The sequence below is a fragment of the Pristiophorus japonicus genome, chromosome 6, assembly GCF_044704955.1.
Source record: "Pristiophorus japonicus isolate sPriJap1 chromosome 6, sPriJap1.hap1, whole genome shotgun sequence".
NCBI lineage: Eukaryota > Metazoa > Chordata > Chondrichthyes > Pristiophoridae > Pristiophorus > Pristiophorus japonicus.
In genome coordinates this window covers 89,218,444-89,239,013 of record NC_091982.1, presented here as the reverse complement: position 1 = coordinate 89,239,013, position 20,570 = coordinate 89,218,444, and the positions used below count along the sequence as shown (strand labels likewise).

General features: G+C 43.2%; 1 protein-coding gene across 12 annotated transcripts in view; it reads right to left on the bottom strand.

Annotated features, from left to right (window-relative positions):
- LOC139265737 (protocadherin-11 X-linked-like) overlaps positions 1 to 20,570 on the bottom strand; it is a 578,096-nt gene that overhangs the window by 534,645 nt on the left and 22,881 nt on the right. For 8 of the 12 annotated variants that reach the window (XR_011593612.1, XR_011593614.1, XR_011593613.1 and 5 more), the window contains exon 1: positions 328 to 526. The exons of the other annotated variants lie outside the window; for them this stretch is intronic. The gene's annotated coding sequence lies outside the window, so the exon portion shown is untranslated. Of the gene's footprint in view, positions 1 to 327; positions 527 to 20,570 lie in introns of those variants that run through there. 12 annotated transcript variants of the gene reach the window in all.

Here is a 20,570-nt window from a genome sequence, read left to right as displayed (position 1 = left end):
ACAAGATAAATAACTCATTAAAAGCTCTTTGTAATTACAGACATGACAAGTGCAAGACCGCAGCCTGGAATCTGCAATAACTACAAGTGCCACGCACCGCAACCAAAAGCAACACATTCACACAGACAAAACCCACATTTGCAGCCCTGCAAATTTTACACCGGACACCAATATTTCCAATACTTTTAACAGCGGGTCGAGATGTGCCGAGCGGATCGAGCTGCAAATGCAACAGCGGTATATGTGCAATGCTGGACATGGCAATGCACACTTGTTAAATGAACAAAAATGATCTTTTTTTGTTGTTTTATTCTCCCCCCCCTTCACCTTTTGGCTTTTTTTTGCAGACACTGTGATTTCAACGGCAATGGGCGGCGGGTCCCGCAGAGTGCTGAAACATGCTCCGGGTGAAGTTGGCGGCAGGCTCTCGCTCGCTTTGGTTCCTCAGCGCTCCCTCTCCCCGAGTTGGAGCTGCACCAACTCCACTCCTGCTCTCCAGCCCGTCTCGTCTCCCGGCTCCGGCTCCGCCGCAACTTGATAGCACCGCACCGGCCTGAGCGACGCCTGCCGCAGCCACTCGTGAGCCGCTCTCCGCCCGCCCACCGGCCGCTGCACCAACCAATCCTCACCGCCGCCAGGCGGGTCTCCGCCAGCCCCAAACCATTGGCTCACTCCGGCTCCCTGACGTCGCGGGCAAGGAGGAGCCTGCCTTCAAGAGCAAACCCAAGAAAGATTGGTCTTAAGAAAGCTTAGAATAGAAAATTAAGGAGCATGTTAAAGATGTCTAAAACCCAGCCGTTTAGACGCAAATATAAAAGAAATGAAGTGCAAATGTACCTGTTTCAATCTCATTCTTCATCCAGATTTCCTCGCTCACTCAAACCCTCACATCTCCCAGATTTCCACTTCTTTACCTATTTACACACCCATTTATTTCTGCAATGACCTAATACTCCTCCTGCCCAGTACTTGACTGAGATGATCTGCTACATCATTCCACTCATCATTCCTTTCTCGTTTTTCCTGCACATATATGTTCTCTCCTTTTTCTGATTGTATTAAGATGCCCATCCACCTCCTGTGTTACAATAATGAGGAATGGGACTGTCCCCAAAGCATTAATCTGTCTGCCCTCTACACAGATACTGACTGAACTGCTGTGTGCTTCCAGCACTGTCTGTTTTTGTTTCACATTTTCAGCACTACTTTTAAGGTGAATTTTATAATACTTGACAATGTTTCATCAGCATCTGTACTGCAATTGAAGAAAGAAGAACACACTACCAAAAGTAGTTGCATTTATATGGTGCCTTCATGTTCCCAAGGTGTCCCAAATCACTTCACTTAAGTCAATTAAGTATTTTTTGAAGTGTCGTCACTGTTGTCATGGATGCAAGTACAGCAACCAAATTGCATGCAGCAAAGTCCCAAAATAGCAATGAGATAAATGACCAGATAATCAGTTTTGGAGATACAGGTTGAGCGATAATTATTGTCCAGAACACTGGGAGAACCCCACTGCTGTTCTTTGAATATTCCCATGGGATCTTTTATGTCAACTTGAGATCAGACGGGACCCCGGTTTAGCGTCTGGTTTGAAAGACGACATCTCCGACAGCGCAGCATGTCCTCAGTACTGCACTAGAGTGTCAGCCTACATTAAATGTTCTCTTGAGTGGGGCTTAAAGCCACATGCTTCTGATTCAGAACTGGACAGTGAGCTTTCATATTATTCCATTGAATGATTACAGAGGACAAGACACAGAGCTTAGAACCTTGTAATAAAAATCTAATACCGTATATGTTAAAAAAAAATTATGTTTGCATTATTGGATCAGGTTGTGGAAATGCAAATTCTACCACTATCAAACCATAAGGATAAATTTGACTCTGTCAATGTTTAGCAGGATCAGAAGACAACTCATATCATTCTGTGCATTTTGCATCGGCCAAATAAGACGTCATCCTTACGTGTTACATTATGGTTGAATTGTATTAAAAATTCAGAATATGATGCTTCTCAACTGATGTAAGGGTGGTTAGATCAGTTTGTTGACCTTTTGAAGTCTATTTGCACCTCTACACCATTATCAAGTAAAACAAGTATAACAATTATAAATTACTACCTTATTTAATGTAAATTGAGGAATGTACTATTGTCCTGTGAAGTTCTTTATTTTTCTAGCATGAAAATGTCTTTATTGGAAAGTTATATAAAAGAAACATATTTATTAATCTGCAATTAGCACTTCATACTCAACAGTCTAAACAACTGTCCATTTTGGACAGAAATCATATAAGAATGCAGGAAAGTAAGGGATGAAAAAGGCAATTTTGCCCATTGGACACTCCCCCCCCTACCAACAGGTTGTGCAAAAGTCACACTGCAGTAATTACTCTAAATTAATCACACTGAATTAACAGGAGAAAATGCTGAAATATCTCAGAAAGGAATCACGGTATTAATCTATAAACATTAACCTCAACCAGCCATATTCCACACATAATGTTGATAGCTTAATTGGGAAAATCAAAGCCATGGAGCCTACATTAGTGGAAACGGAAAATTGTATTGGCTCTAGCCTTCAAACAGAACTATTCTTGAATTCTATGTCACGGTCACTCATCAGACTCGAATCTCTTTCTCCGTGAAGGAAGTACAGTTAATCAAATTACAATTCCTGCTATACATTCCTTTCTGGCGTAAAAACACAAAAGGAATAGTTGCCCAACCATGTCTAACAAAGTAAATTAACGATAGTATTAGATTCAAAGAGGAGTTATACAAAGTTGCCAGAAAAAATAGCAAGCCTGAGGATTGGGAGCCGTTTAGAATTCAACAAAAAAGGATCAAGAGATTGATTAAGAGGGGAAAAATAGAGTATGAAAGTAAACTTGCAAGGAACATAAAAAATGACGACGAAAGCTTCTACAAGTACGTAAAAAGAAAAAAGATTAGTGAAGACAAATGTAGGTCCTTTCCAGATAGAAACGGGAGAATTTATAATGGGGAATAAGGAAATGGCAGAACAATTAAGTAAATACTTCAGTTCTGTCTTCACGGAAGAGGACACAAATAATGTCCCAGAAATATTAAGGAACCAAGGGTCTAGTGAGCAAGAGGAATTAAAGGAAATGATTATTAGTAAGAAAATAGTGCTGGAGAAACGAATGGGACTGAAGGCCAATAAATCCCCAGGGCCTGATGATCTGCATCCCAGAGTACTAAAAGGGGTAGCCATGGAAACAGTAGATGCATTGGTTGGCATCTTCCAAAATTCTGTAGATTATGGAACAGTTCCTGCAGATTGGAGGATGGCAAATGTAATCCAACTATTTAAAAAAGGAGGGAGAAAGAAAACAGAGAACTACAGACTTGTTAGTCGAACATCACTAGTAGGAAAAATGCTAGAGTCCATTATAAAGGATGTGATAATATCAACAGGATTAGACAAAGTCAACATGGATTTATGTAAGTAAAATCATGTTTGACAAACCTACTGGAGTTTTTTGAGGATGTAACTGATAGAATAGATAAGGGAGAACCAGTAGATGTAGTGTATTTGGATTTTCAGAAGGCCTTTGATAAAGTCCCACATAAGAGGTTAGTGTGCAAAATTAAAGCACATAGGATTGGGGTTAATGTACTGGCATGGATTGAAAATTGGTTAACTGACAGGAAACAGAGAGTAGGAATAAACAGGTCATTTCCAGGGTGGTGGGCAGTGACTAGCGGGGTACCACAGGGATCAGTGCTTGGGCCCCAGTCATTCACAATATATATATATATATATATATATATAAATGATTTGGATGAGGGAACCAAATGTAATATTTTCAAATTTGCTAACGACACAAAACTAGGTGGGATTGTGAGTTCTAAGGAGGATGCAAAGATGCTGCAAGGCAATTTAGATAGGTTGTGTGAGTGGGCAAACACATGGCAGATGCAGTATAACGTGGATAAATGTGAAGTTATCCACTTTGGTAGGAAACACCTCAGGACAAAGTATTATTTAAATAGTGATGATTTGGGAAGTGTCGATGTACAGAAGGACCTGGGTGACCTTGTACACCTGACATTGAAAGCAAACATGCATGTGCAGCAAGAAGTTAGGAAGGCAAATGGTATGTTGGCCTTCATTGCAAGAGGATTTGAGTACAGGAGCAAGGATGCCTTACTACAGTTATACAGAGCCTTGGTGAGACTGCACCTGGAGTATTGTGTGCAGTTTTGGTCTCCTTACGTAAGAAAGGGAGTGCAGCGAAAGTTCAGCAAACTGATGCCTGGGATGGCAGGACTGTCGTATGAGGAGAGATTGGGTCGACTAGGCCTGTATTCACTAGAGTTTCGAAGAATGAGAGGGGATCTCATTGAAACGTATAAAATTCTGACCGGGTTGGATAGACTGGATGCGGGGAGGATGTACCCCTTGGCTGGGAAGTCTAGAATAAGGGGGTCACAGTCTAGGATACGGGGTAGGAAATTTAGGACCGAGATGAGGAGAAGTTTTTTACTCAGAGGGTGGTGAACCTGTGGAGTTCTCTACCACAGAAGGCTGTGAAGGCCAAGTCACTGAATATATTTAAGAGGGAGATAGATTTCCAGACAAAAAATACATCAAGTGATATGGGGAAAAGTGGGAATATAGTGTTGAGATAGAGGATCATATTGAATGGCGATGCAGACTTGAAGGGCCGAATGGCCTACTACTGCTCCTATTTTCTATGTTTCTGCAGTAATCTGGCTGGTTTCACCTGATACAATGCCTGTGCTACAAAAGCAAAAGCTACTTTACCCAAACACATGTGCAACATAAGTTCCCCCTTTCTATAGAAATATATTCCAAAGCAGGCTACTTTTCATATGTCTTTCATTTTTAGAATGCTGCTTATAGTAGGAAAGAGAATGAGTCTTAATATGCAGTGACAAGAATTTCAAGATTGGTAGCCAAAAATAACGGTAAAACCACAGTTATAAGAAATTCCTTCAGTTGTTAGTTCCATTCATGACAGTTAAAGAGTGACTGGCCAATATGAGAACATTTTTGTATCCAAATCATAAACCTGATTTCTCAAGAGTGGGTACAAATAGTTCACTTGGATCTCAATGCAAGTAGAATTTCATTTCCCTGTTAGAGAGCAAACAGGCACAATAAATTGTGCGTGTACATTCATGTTCAGCACCAGTCTATATTTACAAAAAACGAAATCTGGCTGGTCCTGGATGCTGATCAAGTGGTGCCAAGCTGAGAAAACTCCATAGTGGTCCAGTACACAGCAGTTAGTTACATTTGGAAATCATTTTGAAAAGCCCCAGAAAGACCAATGCACACCACAAGTGCCAGCTGTCATTGACTTTGCAATATGCTCAATTACTGGCTGTTTAGCCACCTCATCTGTATTGTGTGGGATGTCATAAAGAAAGCACTACTACGTGACACCTGGCTGTGCTGAAGATTGAAAAAAAGATATAAACAATCATCATCATCATTGGCGGTCCCTCGAAACGAGGATGACTTGCTTCCACGTCAAAAAGGGATGAGTTCACAGGTGTTTCAATGAAGGACATAATATTCCAGGTCCGAACTAAATGTTAAATGGTGGAAGATGCCTGTGCGTGGATTTTTTTAACGTGTGGTGGCTGTTGCACACCAGCCAATGAAAAGTATGATGAAAGACCGTAAAGATTCTTGTATTAAGGTACTGCTGCCTACCACTTTATGTCCTAACCATAAATAATTCAGATATAAACCTATATTTGGAGATACTAAGAATACATGAAGTCTAGCAAAAAAATTGAACATTATAGACAAGTTTGGAACCACTGCATTTATTATATACAGAGACACTGGGTCATATCTGAGGTTGTTAGACTAACATTGTACTCAGTACAGGAGCCTTGCTGGATTATGTGATTTTAGCAATGAAAAAGATGGTAAGCCATATGTGTTGTGTCCTTAGATGCTCTAGTAATGACTCCACAAGGCAATGTGTTGTACTTGAACTCTCGTGACTTTAGTCAGTTATTTGTTAACTCCAGAGTGAGGATCACACCTGGTGGCCTGCCTTTTATACAAGGCCAGGCACACCTGTACAGGTAACCTACAAGTCTCCCACTGCTCCCTTACGATAGTACCAACAGTAGCCATGTAGGATACATGACATCACTCTCCCCTGAGCCTTTAGTGCAAATCGCCTCTGCATTGATTGTGCTCTGGGCTTAGCTCTATGTGGGCTCTATCTGGTTGACCCTTGGGTGAGAGGTTGGTGCAGTAGAGTGCTGGTGGTTGCTGTTTGTATGTGTCCCTGACCACTCCATTCTCCTCCCCCCACCCCCACCACCCCCCCTCCCCCGGCCATATATAGATTATGTCGGAGGCTCATTGCATTCATATATATTCAGGAAACAGCTTTGCATTTCATTTGTGGTTCTGTTGTGAGACAAGTACGTTGGACTGGTGAGATACCTTATCGATGCAGTGATCGGTGCGTAAGGATAAACTAGTTCCAGAGCTGCTGGATTGTGTTCCTGCAGTCTGGTGGCAGCGCGGTGCCCAGTGCTGACAGTGGGAAGCCGGTTAGCTCGAGTTGCCTGCTCTGGGGGCTGTTGCCGTGGTCCCTAGTGTTGGGCCGGTTCACAGATGCCTGTGACCTCCCTGTCCTTTCTTTGTGCCCTGGGTCGCTGCTGCTCCCTGAGGAGCTGTCGCCTAGCAATGCACAGGGGACTGCTGACTTGCTGGCCTGGGCGTTGTTTGGTTTGGGATCCTGGCTGGTCCCAGTCCGCTTTGGGTGAACTGTGGCGGGTGACCCTTCATTTACGGGTATGGCCTTGGTGGCGACAGGAGTCTAGGGACTGCGCCTTAGTACAGTCTGCTCTTTCAGGCTCGTGGCAGTTGGTGCCATTGGGTGCCTGAGATGTGGAGCCAATCAGAGGCAGGGTATCGATACCGGTGCCGTTGCCCTGCTGAGGTCGCTTGCTCTGCAGCTCATGTGTGTTGGCTGCTTGTGGCCACACTCCATGGTGCATGACTCTGGTCCTCGGGACGCAGGCTACAGCATTGGGTAGCTCGCTGGACCTGTGTGCTCCCGATGGATGTCTGCCTGCTGCATTGGCTGCGTGCAGTTGAAATCCTACATCGCACAACTTTTCATTACTTATTATGGACACTCTGTGGGTCCGATCGCGATCGTGCGACTTTTCCTCGGTGGCTGCATGTACACAATTCAGATTATCAATTACACATTTTACATGATCGGGCAACTTTTCCTTGCTCATTGCATGTACTCAACTCTGATCATCACTTACACATTTTACATGATCAATTACACATTTTTTCTCTGACTTACAGTTACTATTACATTGCTTGAGTGTGTGTAACTATCCCTTTATTGTAGTGGGTTGCAGGCCTCCTTTAAGAGAGCCTTGTTTGCTTTACCCCAATCCTCTTCTCCGTTGGGTGCCACGTGTTGCTCCATCAGCCCTGTACCTTGTGGTCTGGCCGCGGCCATCGTTTTCTTCAGCGCCTCACCTCGTGGTTTGGGCGCCATCCTTCCTCCATCCACGGTGTCGACTGCGGTGATCCTCTTCTCCAAAGGTTCTGTCACCGATGCTGGGAAGTCGCCTTTGGATCCGATTTTCTTCCTCCGGAGCCCTGCCACTGGAGCCTGGAAGGTGTGTTCAGGTCATCTCAGCTGGATCATCTCCACGCAGTTGTGCTGAGTGGTCTGTGCCTCGGGTGCTGTGCTGGTCTGCTCTCTAGTGCCGGGTCCACCCTCAAGTGAAGGCTTGCTTTGTTTCTGAGCACGGAGGACGTCGATCGCTGCAGGGGTGAAGTCTTCCCACTTCCAATGGATCTTCTCCATCCATCTTCTGCCGACTAGTGTTGGTCCATCACCTGCAACAATCCACAGAGGTAACTTGTGCACTTCGCCATCATGGAGTACCCTTACATTCGCGCTACCAACGACTGAGATAATTTCATCGGTGTAGGTGCGCAGTTTTGCCTGAACCGGGACCAACTTGGGTCGTTCAGCTTGATTGTCCCATAGCCTCTGAGGCTTCTTGATTCATCACTGACTGGCTCACTCCCGTGTCCGCTTCCATGAAGACTGGAACGCCATCTATCTTGACTTCGATCTTCAGCGGGGAACACTCGGTGGTGCAGGTAAACATGCTATGTACCTCATTGTAGGGCTAGGCTGCCTCTCTGCCTATCGTTTCATAATCCATGCTGGATTCATGGCCATCTGCAGACTCTTCATCGACACAGTGAGTCATATTTCTCTTACACATTTGCTGAAGGTGGCCCTTTGCGCTGCAGCCTTTGCATACATAGTCTTTAAAGTAGCACTGGTGAGCCCTGTGATTCCCTCCACAACGCCAGCATGGAGCTACTCGAGTAGCCCCCCTCAGCGGACTCTGAGTTAAGGGATCACAGGCCTGTTCTCTCTTCCCCGAGAGGGTTCACGTTCTACAGTCCAGCCTCTAAATGGCGCCACTCTGTGCACAGTATCTGCCGAGTTTGTGTCCTGAGGGTGAGTCTTCTGCCTAGAGCCGCAGGCCGAGGTCATGAATGCCTGGCTCACAGAGATGGCCTTCTGCAGTGTGACTGTGGTATCCTCCAACAGTAGCTTATGAAGAAGGCCCTCATGGCCCATTCCAATGACAAAAATGTCCCGCAGCGCTTTGCTGAGGTGGCTGTCGAACTCGCATGGTGCCGCTAGCCTCCTGAGGTCTGCAGCGTATTTCGCGATTTCCTGGTCTTGGGGCCGTCGGTCGGTATAGAACCGGTGTCTGGCTGTGAGGATGCTCTCCTTGGGCTTGAGTTGCTCATGGATCAGGGTTATGAGCGCCTTGTACGTCTTGGTTGTTTTCTTCGCTAGTGCCAACAAGTCCCTGATGAGGCCATAGATGGTGGGCCCAGAACTGGTTAGCAAGATCGCTCTGCGCTTATCAACCAGTGTGGCCGGGTCGTCTCCTGCCAGGTTGTTTGCTGTGAAGAAATGTTCGAGCCTCTCCACAAAGGCGTCCCAATCATCACCATCGGCGAACTGCTGCAACGTACCAAGGGTAGCCATTTTCGCGTGAAAGTTCGTAATCTCGTCGCCAATTGTTGTGTCTTTAGATGCTCTAGTAATGACTCCACAAGGCAATGTGTTGTATTTGAACTGTAGTGACGTTAGTCCTTTATTTGTTAACTCCAGAGTGAGGATAGTAGGCCAGGCACACCTGTACAGGTAACCTACAAGTCTCCCACTGCTGTGCCTTCTGGTGGTATACCTTGTGATAGTACCAACAGTAACCATGTAGGATACATGACAATACGAGTCCTTCCTCTGTAATCCTTTAATATCATTGTCTAAGCTTGGTTGGATTGACTCTAACGATCATCATTCATTTGTTTTGGAGTCTTGCTTTGAACATAAGAACAGCTAGTAACTAACCATGACAAACAAAATGATAGTTCAGCAGTATTCACTATGGATAATGTGGTTGTAACTTTGATATGGAGTCCAGCAAACAGTATTCATCTCACCCAGACTGTTTCTTCAGATCAAGTGGTGCTTGTACCTGATAAATAAAATGATAGGTTTATGTCTGACTTACATTTGCTATAAATCGAATATTTGAATCGGAGCAGATTATCTTGGTCCCAGAGGACACCAGCTGAGAGAGTGGGCGATGTCAAGTTGAATCACATAGTCTCATTAGTCAGCTCCTATCTAAAATCAATGTCCAGGAAATAAGATCTCGCTATAGGAATATCAAGACAGTCGGGTTTCTTGAATGTACAGAAAGTCAAGCCACATGCTGTAGAAATATATTTTTTTTTTATCACATTCACACTTTTCTCAGAGAAATCCAACCCCTGAAAATATACTGAGGTTGACAATTTAACATCAACAACCCTCAACTGGTTTGGATGAAATAAAGATTTTAGGACGTGCAACCTACAAAGATTTATTGTACAGTGTTTTATTAGTGCTATTCTCCGAAGTACTGTACACAATAGCACAGAATACAGGAAAAACGTTTGTATTCACCTCATCGTATCAGGCTACCTTGTCATCCTGTATCATAAAATGACTTACTATGCAAGTTCAACACCTCATGCTAAAGAGCAGTTTTACAACTTGTACATGAATAAATTTAAAAATGGACTCCCCCAAACATGTAGAAAGTGTATTCAGCGACTGGCTGAACTGCACAGACAAAGAAGATCCCAGGTTTGATCGGCGGACTATGCTGAGTTATCTGGTCTCAGTTTGGGCAGCGGTTGAAGTGCAGCAATTGATCTCAGTGTCCGCGGGTTGGGGAGGAGAAAATCAGTCGTGGTGATTGCTCTAGATTGGTACCTAGTGGCCCCTCCTGGAAGTTTGGGTGTGAACATCTGGTGATTACTGGATTAGTGATGCTCTTGAGCCAATTAACTCACCGACACTTGTTGTGGAGGTTCACACTTCACTAATGCTTACTTGGGCTAGCTAATAGGGCTAGACATTCTTTAGAAAGAAAAAAAACACAGTTAAACAAAACAAAATAAGAAAACCTTGATTAAGTTGTACATTAAAATTTGCATTATTACTTGGATACAATTGTACCAGTATATTTAGTCTACATTGTACTCAATGATCCACAAATCAAGATCCCTTGATGTCAGCCTCAGAAAAATCTCAAATGCAGATGTCTTTGCATTGATTCAGTTGGTGGATGGCTTCTACAAGCCACTTGGCATGCAAGGGTTTCAGCACATTCTCACACTGACTTTTATTTCATCTGCAGTTCTTTGATCACTCAATTGCTGGGCAACAATGTCAGTAAACCAGTCAGTAAGCAATTCTTCCAGCTGATTTTTAAACAAGTTATTGACAGTCACATCCAAAGTCTGAAGCAGTTCATTGCGTGATGCAGGAACACAATTAACATGTGACTTTACTTTCAAGCTTGCACTGCACAACCTCCATGGTGTGTGCTCCATAAAGGCCTATAATCAGAATGGCACACTATTTATCCGGTGGCTCATTCTGATTCCTATGTCCTTAATGTACGATGCTAACATTTCTTTCAATGTAATATGCCAAGCTTTCTGTTCGTATGAAAGATTTCCCAGTTTGTTGGCCAATCCTAGGTGGCACATGGATGTCTTGCCCTGATATGTAATCTGTGGAGAAAGAAAGTCTCTCTGCAAAGTGTAAACTAACACAATGGAGATGCACCACTTGTCACCCAATCCTGCAATTTCAAAGTCCTGCAGTCACCACAGTCCAGTTGTTAGATGGCACCAAGTGCAAGCTGCTTTCATCCAGACTGATAAGTTCAGTGTTCATGCTTTCCTGTCTGGCTGCATTTCTGAAATACATCAGAACTCTATCTTGAGTGATTCAATATTATTAAGTATTTTCCATGCAACTTGGTTCCTTCATGTTGCATATACCCCATTTGTTTGTGGTTGCAAAGTCCACAGCTGATTAAAAGTCATGCTCCTCATTCACCCAAACAGCTTCAGGGTACAGTTTGAATAATTAAAAACTCTGTTGAGAAAGATTAGTAAATGATAAGGCAAGGTCAATTATATTGTTTTGGTTCCAGCATGCATGGAAGAATTACTGAATCTATGGTGGACTGCAGTTAATGCAGATAGTTCCGTATAAAGGTTTGAAAGGTACTCTTACTTATCTTCCTTTGGGTTTTGCATTATACCATTACACTGCCTTCATCAAGTCATGCTCAACAGCATACTTGTCAAATTGCACATCTGATATGTATGTTTCACATTCAGTTCTTCAACACTTGGCAGAAAGGACTATGGAAACTATAGTTTCCTCAATCTCTCACAATACAATTTCAACTATTTTTACCAGTGTGTCACTTGCACACTGATGGCGTCAGAATCAGATATCCTCGAGATGACACTGGTCTTTTGTTGGTACATTGCCAGACTTTGACAACTACTATAGCAGTGACATTCTTCTGTAGCTGTATACCAGATACTTGTGGGACCTAAATGCAGACTGATTTCTGAGGGAAATGACCTGATTTTATAAGCTGTTTTGGGTGACTAGATATTTTTTTATTTACTACAGATGTAATCAAATGACGAAATGAAAAATGACTGTACTTGAGAGATTTTTTGATTCCAAGGCAGCTTTAAGGTGTTACCAGATACGTGTCAATCTCAAAAATCACTGTATTGGAAGTGTTCTGGGTTAGTACTAAATTGTTCAGTTAAATGTAACACTGATGGTAAGAAACATTACAATAATCCTAAGCTTCGTAACGGCTCAGTAAATTTAGCCAGTGAGTAGATTAATTATATCAACCAGCACAAATCCATATCTGGTCCCTGGTCTGAGTTAACTAATATTAATCTAAACAGTTGTAGTATTGGTGCAACAAATGAAATTGGTGCCCTGGATTAGACAGAGGAAAGTTAGCCAGGGTTCCTGCTCTTGACAGTTATTCATTGGCCCCTGCTGGAAGTGTTCATTTGTGAATGTCAGGTGAGGACAGAATTGGGCTTGATGTGATACCTTTTCTGGTTGAACAGCCTGCCATTAAGCACCCTCAAGGTTCATGCTTGAATAATGGAGACTAGGGTGATTACACAAGAGATTAATGTGCAAAGTTAAAGCACATGGGATTGGGGGTAGTGTGCTGACGTGGATTGAGAAGTGGTTGGCAGACAGGAAGCAAAGGAGTAGGAGTAAATGGGTACTTTTCAGAATGGCAGGCAGTGACTAGTGGGGTACCACAAGCTTCTGTGCTGGGGCCCCAGCTGTTTGCACTGTATATTAATGATTTAGACGAGAGGATTAAATGTAGTATCTCCAAATTTGCGGATGACACTAAGTTGGGTGGCAGTGTGAGCTGCGAGGAGGATGCTATGAGGCTGCAGAGTGATTTGGATAGGTTAGGTGAGTGGGCAAATGCATGGCAGATGAAGTATAATGTGTATAACTGTGAGGTTATCCACTTTGGTGGTAAAAACAGAGAGACAGACTATTATCTGAATGGTGACAGATTAGGAAAAGGGGAGGTGCAACGAGACCTGGGTGTCATGGTCCATCAGTCATTGAAGGTTGGCATGCAGGTACAGCAGGCGGTTAAGAAAGCAAATGGCATGTTGGCCTTCATAGCGAGGGGATTTGAGTACGGGGTAGGGAGGTGTTACTACAGTTATACAGGGCCTTGGTGAGGCCACACCTGGAGTATTGTGTACAGTTTTGGTCTCCTAACTTGAGGAAGGACATTCTTGCTATTGAGGGAGTGCAGCGAAGGTTTACCAGACTGATTCCCGGGATGGCGGGACTGACATATCAAGAAAGACTGGATCAACTGGGCTTGTATTCACTGGAGTTCAGAAGAATGAGAGGGGACCTTATAGAAACGTTTAAAATTCTGACGGGGTTAGACAGGTTAGATGCAGGAAGAATGTTCCCAATGTTGGGGAAGTCCAGAACCAGGGGTCACAATCTAAGGATAAGGGGAAAGCCATTTAGGACTGAGATGAGGAGAAACTTCTTCACCCAGAGAGTGGTGAACCTGTGGAATTCTCTACCACAGAAAGTTGTTGAGGCCAATTCACTAAATATATTCAAAAAGGAGTTGGATGTAGTCCTTGCTACTAGGGGGATCAAGGGGTATGGCGAGAAAGCAGGAATGGGGTACTGAAGTTGCATATTCAGCCATGAACTCATTGAATGGCGGTGCAGGCTCGAAGGGCCGAATGGCCTACTCCTGCACCTATTTTCTATGTTTCTATGAAGTACTGGAGGGTGACTGATACACATAGATTTTATCACAGCAAGGAACCAGTGACTTTAGGAGAATTTTTTTTTTGGCCTCTTTTTTTTTCACTTGGTTTTCCTTCCCGTGTGATGTGTTTGGACATGATTCTAAATAATTTTTAAACAAAAAAATATTTGTCTTTTTCTTTTATTCTAGTTTGCACTGATCTTAGACCAAAATGCAACAGTTTTTACAAAGTAGTATTTTAGTTGAAAGGTAATCCCTAAATTGCATCAATTTGAGTAACTCTGGATCACACACACTGGCAGTGAGAATTACACCTATAATTATCCTAAATATTACCTATGGGCAGAATATATCTCCCTGTTGGGTAGAAATGTATCTATAAATTAAACTAGGAACTTTGCAAATGAACAACAGAAAATATTCAAATAGTGGTTGGGGAGTGGAGATAAATTAAATTAAAAAGCATGGTTTGCACTGAAATATTTCTGAACTAGAAGCAATTTGTACCCTTTCCAAAGTATCAGTGTAGGCCCTAAACAAGCTTTCCCAGTATCTTGCAATGATAGCAGACTGTGATCAGGCAAGAATCAGCTGGTCATACTAAGTCCAAACTCAGTTGATCAGACATGAAGACAAACAACTTTAGACATGGCTCATTGCGGAAGAGAATTGCAGCTGAATGAGACAAGAAGGATGTTCTTTTAGGACATCTCAGTTGTGGTACAATACCAGAAGAAAGAATTCAACAATGTCACAAGACACCTTGAGAGACAGACCTAGCCAGACTCATGACCACTCCATACATATTTACAACGTACAGTGTACAGTAGATCATTGTGAAGGAGGATAATGCACCGTTGAATGCTGTAGACGCATCTTCTTTTCTAAACATGAATTATTGTTTTTGCTTCTCATTCCTGTGAATTATCAGCTTGTTCAGCAATGGAAAAAGCTATTCAAACCATAGAACAAATGTTACTGTTCAATAATATGTCAACCCTCCGAATGCATTAGTTTTCCGCAGTCATTGCTGGAAATTATAGAGCTGTCAGTATTGTTGTTAAAGAGCTACATGTTTAATTGAATAAAAGTACTTCACTTGTTATTTATCAAAGATTTAAGTAGCTGCACCTCATGTGTCTCAGTTTTTAGGATCAGAATAATAATTAATTAATTGTAATCAACAATAAATATTTAATTATTTTTCACCACCAGTTTTTCCCTTTATCTCGCTTCCTCTCCTGAGGGCAGGAAGGCTGATTTTTGTCTTCAGGTGTAAAACAGTTAGCGGGCAAAATTGGGCTCCTTTGCGCCTCCTGTTAGTGCCCCCAGGGGTGCTAATGTGGTGCAAGTGAGTTTGCTACCGGATGCACCACTGTTAACGACTCCCGCCATGTTGGGTGGGTGTTTAGCGGGGGCGCTACTGTGTTGCGTCATTGCCATGCACATCGGCCCGTTGGCGCCCTGGCCCCGAAATTGACTTTCGACCCCTGCAGTAGCGCTGAGCGAAAATAGCAATAGCTTCAGCAGGTCGCATATCGGACGGCCGGTCACTACCAGGGTGAAAATGAAAAAGAGGAGGTGGCCGAGTGCAAAAAAAAGACATACCTTTTTGTTGTCGCTCCGGATGCGGTTTCTTTGCTGGGTCGTGGCAGTGATCGCTCAGCCCAGTACTCTGCTTGAAAAGGCAGGTTATCATAGTCATTCCAAGGGCGGTGGGGTTTGACAGGGTCCACAGAAATAGTTGATGGCATCTTGACAGGTGTGGTCAAACAGCCAACACTGGCTCCTAATCATCCTGTTATGCCGTCTTTTATGAGATACTTTGATTGGGACGCTTCTGTAAAACATTTCAGGGTAAGGGTTAGATAGGCATTCACATCTCAGTGTGAAGCCACTAGGGCACAACTCTCACTGGGAAGAGGAGTTTCCACCAGAAACTCTTGTCAAAGTGAGATTTGCTATCCCTGGGGCACATCTGCAGGTTTGGGGAGGGGCTGGGGGGGGGAGGGGAGTCCAGGACACCTCTTCGTTAGCCTGACCTGCTTGACATCCTTCTATTGGTCTCTTTTCTCTGAACATGTCACCTTGAAAGATTCATGGCAGCAAACCTGTTGCCAATAAAGGGTGTGCAGGAAAAATGAAGAAAGGAATAACTATACCTGGCGTTAAGGCTGCTCAAAGTCTGAATGCTAGCGAAACAAATAAAAACGAAAGAAAGGAAGGAAGGGAAAGGAAGGAAGGGAAAGAAGGAAGGGAAAGAAGGAAGGGAAAGAAGGAAGGGAAAGAAGGAAGGGAAAGAAGGAAGGGAAAGAAAGAAAGAAAGAAAGAAAGAAAGAAAGAAAGAAAGTGGATTTATATAGCACCTTTCACGACCACTGGATGTCTATTTATATAGCACCTTTCACGACCACTGGATGTCTCAAAGCGCTTTACAGCGAATGAAGTACTTTTGGGGTGTAGTCACTGTTGTAATGTAGGAAAAGACCTTTAAATGGCCTAATGCGCTTACTTCTAAATGGCATGGGCCTTTTAAATGCTATCTTGCCTGTAGGTCCACCCAAGCCCTTGTCTCCCATCAGGTTTCACTGGTGTGCTGGAGATGACGGCACCCCTGAGGCTGAGAACGGCACAGAGCCAGCCAGCCCTTCAATGCCCTTTCTGCATAAGTTAATGAAGTTTCCGCCCCGGGCCAACTCAAAGATCGAGCAGGGCCTTAGCCAAGTGAGAATCCGGTGGAATTGATTTTCAACTGATTTTTTTCCTCTATCTCTCGCTATCACTCAAATTCAAGGTGGTAGCGAGACAAAAATCATCTCGATTGACTCCTCACTAAGTAAGGTTTCATAAGTTGTACTCACACAGGAGGCATCATGGTTGCACCCAATCTTGTCCTTACCAGGCATCCACTTGCTCTCACTAGCAGAGAGAACTGATTTTTGCCTCTTCCCTACCCCAGAGCACATTGTAACACCTCTAACACCTTTCTGGTTCAAATCAGCCAGCATAGAAATATTTGAACTTATAGAGATGAGCTTCTCAGGACTTCTGTTTTGAATTACCGTTGCCATTTTAGCTACTATGCAAGTTAGGAATTAAAAAACTGAAATAAAAAAAAACACGTTTTTATTGTTCCTTTAATTTTAATTCTGGGCATCCAACATTTATGCAGCAGATTTATAGTCCCTGGCAATATGGATTTAACAACTTGAATGCTGGGAGCTGGCTCTTGGATACTGGGCTCTTGGAATCTAAATTAAAAGAAAAACAATATAGCACCTTTCATTCCCCCTATTTTTTCTATGTTCTTTTAAATTTGGATAATGGTTTTACATTGCGTTACATTAAATTATCGTTCAAAAAGTAGAGTTTTTCATTTATAACACGGGTCCTCCATTTTTAAAATTATTTTTTTCTGTCCCTCTCATTGTTCAACCAAAACAACAGACATGCAACCTCCTGCCAGATATCTCTCTGCAAATGCAAAGAGGAGCATTAGAGGAGCCCAGGTTATTTTTTGTCCTCCTTATTACCTCCCAATGATCCAACAAGACTGAGAATTTACTATGTGGGGAATTGCATGTGTGAGTTCGGTACTCTGTCAACATTCCACAAACTTTTGAAAACACTGGAATCCATTAAACAATTCAGCCTTGTTTTACTGATATGAGGTTTATATACTAACACCACTAAAACATGCAAGGGTGAATTCATCAATCCTGCATTCCCACTAGGGAGTTACACTCACTCATGAGGGTCAGTGAATCGGCATTGCAATGCAGTAGCCCCATCTTCAAACCATGCTCCCTTTGAACATGGCTGCCAACTGAGACTGCAGGATGAGAAACTTTATCCTAAAGTGTTTTTAAATTTACATACTGTACATGGATTAAACCTTTTATTTGGTTGGCAGTGTATCTTTGCCTTATTCAGCTGTATAAACTAAAGATAACTTGATTGAAAAGCAATTGTTGCAAGTTAGTCGATCAGGAATACAGGTTGCATATGTGACAAAAAAAAAGAAAATGATTTTCACAACTGATGCCTGAGATTGTATTTCATCCTAGTTTGATTTGGCGTTAGCCCATTTTACAGTACAAAGATTTTAGTGGCTGTATTCAGTTAATGATAGCTTTTAGTTTCCTGACTGATTATCCTATTGAATGACATCAAAAAATCTAATCTGTTCAGGTCTATTAATACAAAATGATATTGTACAATAAAATTAAATGTTCACCTTTTTAAATTGAGTATAACTTTTTTTTAAAAACAAAGATAGTTTCTCATATCAAAATATATTGACCTCCAGAGCATTTTCCATTTTGGTAATCCGAGAGTCTAGAGTGAGAAAACTTCATTAAACTAATCACATTGATAACAAATTATATTGACCTCCAGAACATTTATCTTCCGTTTGCCATCAGCACTCAAAGGACGTTTATTAGAATGCCAATATTTTCAAAGTGGCCCATTCTTTGGTATTAATTCATCAGTTTTCTGATTGAAGTTAAATGATTGATCATCCCATTTCTGACTGGGATGTTGCTGCCACATAATGGTTAGTGTTATATCTTGAATAAAGAGTCAGACTAGATACTGCAAGCTCAAAGTAAGGTGTGACCGTAGTCCTTTATTACAGGTCTCAGAGTGCCTCTCCAGCCTGTGAGGCCTCCTTACAGGTGCTCCCAAGGGATTGTGGGATCCTTTAGGACTCCAGGGGATAAGCCCGCTGGTGGTTAGACATGGTATTTACAGGTTTACATACATAACAACACTCCCCCGCAAAGTCAATAGTGTAACTATTTACAATGTGAGTCGATCTGGGGCCTTCCTTTCCCTGGTTGATCGTCTCGGTGCAAATGCTGGTATTAGTGAGTCAATTGTTGGACCTTTGCTGGGTTGCTGCGCAGCTGACCTTGCTGGACTGCTGGGGGTGGTGAGCCTTGCTGGGCTGCTGCGGGTGATGGGTTCTGCTTCGTGGTCAACCGCTGGGTCGGTTGCCACTTGTGTGTGTGTTGGAGGGTCGAAAAAGGTAGAGTCTATTGTGGGTTGTTCTGGATAGTCCGTAAATCTGAGTTTGGTTTGGTCCAAGTTTTCCTGCAGGTGAATCCATTTGAGAGTTTGACCACAAACACACTACTCCCCTCTTTGGCCAAAACCGTGCCAACAAGCCACTTGGGACCTTGTCCATAGTTCAATACAAATACAGGGTCATTTATCTCAATTTCGCGTGACACATTTGCGCGATCATGATATATATTCTGTTGAAGCCGCCTGCTCTCTACCTGTGCATGTAGATCAGGGTGGACTAACGAGAGCCTTGTCTTAAGTGTCCTTTTCATGAGCAGTTCAGCGGGAGGAACCACAGTGAGTGAGTGGGGTCTTGTGCGGTAACTAAGCAGACCTCGGGATAAGTGAGTCTGTAGTGAGCCTTCAGTTACCTTTTTCAAGCTCTGCTTGATTGTTTGAACTGCTCGTTCTGCCTGGCCGTTGGACGCTGGCTTAAACGGGGCAGACGTGACATGTTTGACCCCATTGCGGGTCATGAACTCCTTGAATTTGGCACTGGTAAAGCACGGCCCATTGTCACTTACAAGGACATCAGGCAGGCTGTGCGTGACAAACATGGCCCGTAGGCTTTCAATGGTGGCAGCGGACGTGCTTGCCGACATTATCACACATTTGGCGTACGCATCTACAACCAATAAAACATTTTTCCCAAGAATGGGCCTGCATAGTCGACATGGACCCTAGACCACGGTTTGGAGGGCCAGGATGATAAACTTAGTGGCGCCTCCCTGGGTGCATTGCTTAATTGAGAACATGTATTACATTTGTGCACGCAGGACTCTAAGTCTGCATCAATACTGGGCCACCACACGTGAGATCTGGCTATCGCTTTCATCATTATGATGTCTGGGTGGGTGCTGTGAGATCACTAATAAAGGTGTCCCTGGCCTTTTTTGGCACCATTACCCTATTACCCCATAGTAGTAAGTCTGCCCGTATAGATATTTAATCTTTGCGCCGCTGGTACGGTTTTATTTCTTCCTGCATCTCTAACGGGACACTGGATCAACTCCCGTGGAGCACACAGTTTTTTTTTTTACTGAGGACAGTAAGGGGTCCTAGCTCTAATCTGTCGGGCGGTAACAGGCGATTGCTCACTCTCGAATGCTTCCATTACCATAACTAAATCTGCAGGCTATGCCAGCTCCACCCCTGTGGTGGGCAATGGCAGCCTACTGAGAGCAGCAGCACAGTTTTCTGTGCCTGGCCTGTGGCGGATAGCGTAGTTGTATGCAGACAGTGTGAGCGCCCATCTCTGGATGCGGGCCGATGCATTTGTATTTATCCCCTTACTTTCAGAATAGAGGGATATAAGCGGCTTATGGTCGGTTTCCAATTTAAATTTGAACCCGAACAGATATTGATACATTTTCTTTACCCCGTAAACACACGCTAACGCTTCTTTTTCAATCATACTGAAGGCCCTCTCAGCCTTAGACAGACTTCTGGATGCATAAGCAACCGGTTGCAATTTTCCAAATTCATTAGCTTGTTGCAATACACACCCGACCCCACATGATGACGCATCACATGCTAGTACCAAATGCTTACATGGATTGTACAACACAAGCAATTTGTTTGAAATTAACAGCTTCCTAGCTTTCTCAAAGGCATTTTCTTGGCTTTTGCCCCATACCCATTCATCTCCTTTACGCAGTAAAGAGTGCAGGGGTTCTAACAATGTGCTAAGAACCGGTAAGAAGTTATCAAATTGTTCAGGAGTCCTAGAAACGACCGCAGC